Source organism: Staurois parvus, unplaced genomic scaffold (genome assembly GCF_062004578.1).
Source record: "Staurois parvus isolate SC_StPar_1 unplaced genomic scaffold, SC_StPar_1.0 ptg000960l, whole genome shotgun sequence".
In the NCBI taxonomy this organism is placed as follows: Eukaryota; Metazoa; Chordata; class Amphibia; order Anura; family Ranidae; genus Staurois; species Staurois parvus.
The window spans coordinates 315680-321679 of NW_028318756.1; positions in this window are offsets into that span (position 1 = coordinate 315680).

Consider the following 6000-nt stretch of genomic DNA (forward strand, 5'->3'; position numbering starts at 1 on the left):
TAGAAACAATGGATTCAGTCAGTGTGTGTGTTTCCTACAGATGGATCCAGTCATGGGAACCCACCAGAGAGATGTCCCCGTCCTCTGTATTCCCGGGATTCCACACAGGAAGGTCACACCATCCCTCACCATCATCAGGTAGATGAGGAACAATCACTGATAGTATCATTAGGATCTGTACATTATCTGCATTGTTACCATTGATGTCATTTTTATTATATATTCAGAGTGGAAACCTGAGAGATCCTAAAGTTGACGTTAAAGAAGAGATAAAAGAGGAGGAGGATGAGGATGGGGGGATGGAGGAGTCAGAGCTTCTAAGAGAACACAAAGATCTGTACCAGGACACCCTGGTGGAGTCATCCAGCTACAGGAACCCACCAGAGAGATGTCCCCGTCCTCTGTATTCCCGGGATTCCACACAGGAAGGTCACACCATCCCTCACCATCATCAGGTAGATGATGACAATTATTGGTAGTTGTGATTTATACACAGCATGTTTGTTACAATGAATGTTTTATTATATCTTTCAGAGTGGAATCCTCGGGGATGAGAATATTGATGTTAAAGAAGAGTATAAAGAGGAGGATGAGGAGTATGGAGTGATGGAGGAGTTTTCAGAAGGACACAAGGATATGATGGAGCCACCTAATACCAGGAACCCACCAGAGAGATGTCCCCGTCCTCTGTATTCCCGGGATTCCACACAGGAAGGTCACACCATCCCTCACTATTACAAGGTTGGTGGGATGGAGAATCTAGAACATGGACTTGTAGAGACAATGTGTGGATGTTTATGTGACCTTATATTTACAGATGATATTTTCTCTCATTTCCTTGATTTAGAGTGGAGATCCAATCGATATAGAATTTGAGGTGAAAGCAGAAGAAGAAGAGGCGTATGTGAGGGATGATCAGCAGTCTATGGAGGAGGATGGAATAACGGGGACATTTATAGAGGAGGACACTCCTACAGAGATCAGCACAGGTGGGTCATGAACACTAAATCCATTCCTCCACCCATACTGCTCACTGATTGGTCCAGAGTAGGGCGGGGACTGGGTGATATCAGCCTGTAATCCCCTGGTCACTTTCCTGAGCTGTGTTCCCCGTCCTGTATTCCTGGATTTCTCTCGGATAATCTTCCTTCTCTGTGCTGCAGACACAATTTATGTATCTAGACTGGATTTATGGAGGTTCTGGGGTTCAGCTGGCAGAAAAATGTTCATTTTCACCATAAGTGTCACTAGACTTAGGCTCCTGGGGTGTTTGATTTGGATCTACTTCCCCATGCCCGGGTCTAGTAAGATCTCTGACAGAACAATTCTCCCAGGGTTCCTTGCTCTGTGGTCTGCTGGCTGTGCCGGGTGGAGGGATATGTCTGTAGTGTCTCAAACCCAAGTCACTGAGTGCAGTCTCAGGAGATGGGAGGCAGCGGTGTGGGATCTCTGCAACTTGTCTACAGTAAACATTTAATGTTCCACTGATTACTGAATACAATATTATGAGTCCTGACCCTTACACTGTATAATTTATATTGTACATTACATACTCCTGACCCCTGCACTATATACTCTATGTTGTACATTACATACTCCTGACCCCTGCACTATATACTCTATGTTGTACATTACATACTCCTGACCCCTGCACTATATACTCTATGTTATACATTACATACTCCTGACCCCTGCACTATATACTCTATGTTGTACATTACATACTCCTGACCCCTGCACTATATACTCTATGTTGTACATTACATACTCCTGACCCCTGCACTATATACTCTATGTTGTACATTACATACTCCTGACCCCTGCACTATATACTCTATGTTGTACATTACACACTCCTGACCCCTGCACTATATATTCTATGTTGTACATTACATACTCCTGACCCCTGCACTATATACTCTGTTGTATATTACATACTCCTGACCCCTGCACTATATACTCTATGTTGTACATTACATACTCCTGACCCCTGCACTATATACTCTATGTTGTATATTACATACTCCTGACCCCTGCACTATTTATTCTGTTGTACATTCCACAGTCCTGACTTCTGCTCTTCCCCCTCCCCCCACTGCTATATATACACATAATATGGATTCTCTTTTGTTACACCCATTTCCTCCCAGCTGGACATTTTATATCGGATGATGTGATTGGAGCACAGACTTTTACATGGTGATAATAATGTGATAACATCCTCCAACTTTGGCCCCTAAACAGAAAGTGATAATGAGGGAGGAGTCAATACCCCAATGATGGTGGTCTTCAGGATCAGTCCAGTCTTCATCTTGGTTGTTCTCCCCCCATCCTCACTCTCTGACCTCTGGTGGGGCTCAGCCCCGCTGTTCTTCATGACTAAATCATGGACTAAATAAGGAAGTGCAGTACTTCTTGTGTTGGGAAGATGGCGATGAGTGATAGAGGGGGTGGGGCCCCTCGTCCTATAATCCCCTCATCACTGTCCCTCCTATAAAAGACAGTTCTGGTTGTTTCCTCACTCTCTGACTAAGGTCCATGAATAAAGAAATGACCTGGTAGGAGATCAGAGGAGCCATTTCCTAGTTCCCTTGAGGGTGGAATTGTAAGCTCCTCAGAGACCAAGCTGCCTGATGTGGGCGGAGTCCTGGTTTGGGGGAGCCAATCAGCTCCTGTCTAGTAATCCTCTTTGTCTTTGTATTTTAGTCCATGGCCGGGAGATGAGGAGAACCTCCGAGGATTGTCTCACTTTGTCTCCAGACTGGAAAGTAGAAGATGAGGACATCACACAGTATAGTCCAGGAGAAAACCCGGCTCCCTCCAATGTCCATCCGGCACCACCCAGTGTAGATGGACCATCGGATTCCTCGTATCCTGAGGAACCTCAGACTGTGCGGGACCGGGCCGGCCTTCCAACAGGGAAGAGCTTCTCCTGTACTGACTGTGGGAAATTTTTCAACTTTAAATCCAATCTTAGTAGGCATAAAAGATCTCACACGGGGGAAAAGCCATATTCCTGTCCTGAGTGTGGGAAATGTTTTCCAGATAAGTTCAGTCTGCACACACATCAGAGATCTCACACGGGGGAAAAGCCGTGTTCCTGTCCTGAGTGCGGGAAATGTTTTCCAGATAATTCCAGTCTGCACACACATCAGAGATCTCACACGGGGGAAAAGCCGTATTCCTGTTCTGAGTGTGGGAAATGTTTTTCACAGAAGTCCAATCTTCATAGTCATCAGAGATCTCACACGGGGGAGAAGCCATATTCCTGCTCTGAGTGCGGGAAATGTTTTTCACAGAAGTCCGATCTTTACAGACATCAGAGATCTCACACGGGGGAGAAGCCATATTCCTGTCCTGAGTGTGGGAAATGTTTTTCAGTGAAATCCAGTCTTTCCAAACATCAGAGATCTCACACGGGGGAAAAGCCGTATTCCTGTCCTGAGTGCGGGAAATGTTTTTCAGATAAGTCCAGTCTGCACACACATCAGAGATCTCTCATGGGGGAACAGCCGTATTCCTGTCCTGAGTGTGGAAAATGTTTTTCACAGAAGTCCCATCTTTTCAGACATCAGAGATCTCACACGGGGAAGAAGCCGTATTCCTGTCCTGAGTGTGGGAAATGTTTTTCACAGAAGTCCCATCTTTTCAGACATCAGAGATCTCACACAGGGGAGAAGCCACTTTCCTGTCCTGAGTGTGGGAAATGTTTTTCACAGAAGTCCAGTCTTTCCAAACATCGGAGATCTCACACGGGGGAGAAGCCATATTCCTGTCCTGAGTGTGGGAAATGTTTTTCACAGAAGTCCCATCTTTTCAGACATCAGCAATCTCACACGGGGGAGAAGCCACTTTCCTGTCCTGAGTGTGGGAAATGTTTTCCACAGAAGTCCAGTCTTTCCAAACATCAGAGATCTTACACGGGGGAGAAGCCGTATTCCTGTCCTGAGTGTGGGAAATGTTTTTCACAGAATTCTCATCTTTCCAGACATCAGCGATCTCACACGGGGGAGAAGCCACTTTCCTGTCCTGAGTGTGGGAAATGTTTTTCACAGAAGTCCGATCTTTACAGACATCAGCGATCTCACACGGGGGAGAAGCCACTTTCCTGTCCTGAGTGTGGGAAATGTTTTTCACAGAAGTCCAATCTTTACAGACATCAGCGATCTCACACGGGTGAGAAGCCACGTTCCTGTCCTGAGTGAGGGAAATGTTCCTCACTGAAGTCCTTTCTTCCTGTACATCAGGGGTCCCACACAACCCTGGAGGTGTATTAGTGCCTTGAGTGCGGGAAATGTCTTCTAGATGAATGTTGCTGGACATCCCAGCTCTCATGTGGGGAAGAAGCACACCCTGATATACACCTCAGATATACTCCATGGCTGATCTTCATCATGGAAGAAACAGTTCATAAGGAGATCAGAGGTCCCCAAAGACATGGATGAAGTGTAGGTCCGGGTCGGCCATTGATGGCAGGAGAAGAATAAAAATGGAGTCCTGACCTAGAGCACTGGACTGACTTCTCATTGGGGTGCAGCCTATATTCTAGAGATGGTTTGCACCTACATGGAAGGGGGTCTGCTGTGCTGGGGGAGGGGTTATGGGAAGGCTGGAGGAGTATATAAACTAGGATGGAGGGGGGAGGGAGAATTCAATTATAACGGGGTAGACAGATCAGACCGGGGTCAGTACTTATTGGGGGGTGGAATGGGGAAAGATGGGGGGAGGGCTATGGCAGATGGTAAGAAGGTTCCCATGTTACAAACAACCAGTGGAATTGGTACCATTTGTATGAAAATAAAAAATACACAAAATTTGTGTGAACAAGGTGTCAGTGAATGGACGAGGTATCGGTGAATGAACAAGGCTTCGGTGAGTGAACAAGGTGTCAGTGAAAGGACAAGGCGTCGGTGAACAAACAAGGTGTCGGTGAATGAACAAGGCGTCGGTGAATGGACAAGGTGTCAGTGAATGAAGGAGGTGTCGGTGAATGAATAAGGTGTCGGTGAATGGACAAGGTGTCGGTGAATGGACAAGGTGTCGGTGAATGAAGGAGGTGTCAGTGAATGGAAGTGTTTGTTCCCCAATGTCAGAAGTGTGCCCAGCACAATGGGTGAGTTGGAAGCAGTGCATTTGATGTAAATCCTAGTTTTCTCCATAGACTGATTCTTCTGGTATAACTGTAATATACAAGTAGATGAAGATTTGTAGAATAACTTTTTATATTAGTTTTTTCTCCCCAGTTTAATAGGTTAATCATTCATATTTGGACAACTTTTCTGTTGTATTTAGGAAGGAGACAAATAATCATCACCTTAATAATAACAATGTAAATAGATTTATTCATCTGAAACAACAACATTCCAGCAGATGATATTTTCCATCCATGTTTGGGAACTAATTTGGCTAAACAAAATATATACAGTTGTGTTCAAAATAATAGCAGTGTGATGAAAAAAGTGACTAAAGCTGCAAATCCTTCTAATCCTTTTATTTCCATCCACACAAATGCATTGGGAACACGACACATTCTATTCCAAATCACAACATGAAGAAAAATACATCAAATTTGTGTTGTTCCTCTAAAAAAATGGAAGAAAAGTGAATATTAGACGGTTCAAAAAAATGGCCGTGTTTGTATCCTTCTTTACAAACTCAAACATTCACTATATAAACTGAGAAATGTTTGAAGATTTTGCTTTCCTTTGAATGACTTCATGAATATTTGGTTGTAGTCGCACTGTTTCTGAGAACTGCTGTACATCTGTGTTGCATGGAGTCCCCCAACTTCTGGCCCCTGTGATCAGGTATTCCAGCCCAGGATGATTGGACCACATTCCACAGTTCTTCTCTATTTCTTGGTTTGGCCTCAGAAACTGCATTTTTGTCACCCCACAAGTTTTCTATTGGATGAAGATCCGCGGATTGGGCTGGCCGCTCCATAACGTCCATCTTGTTGGTCTGGAACCAAGATGTTGCACGTTTACTGGTGTGTTTGGG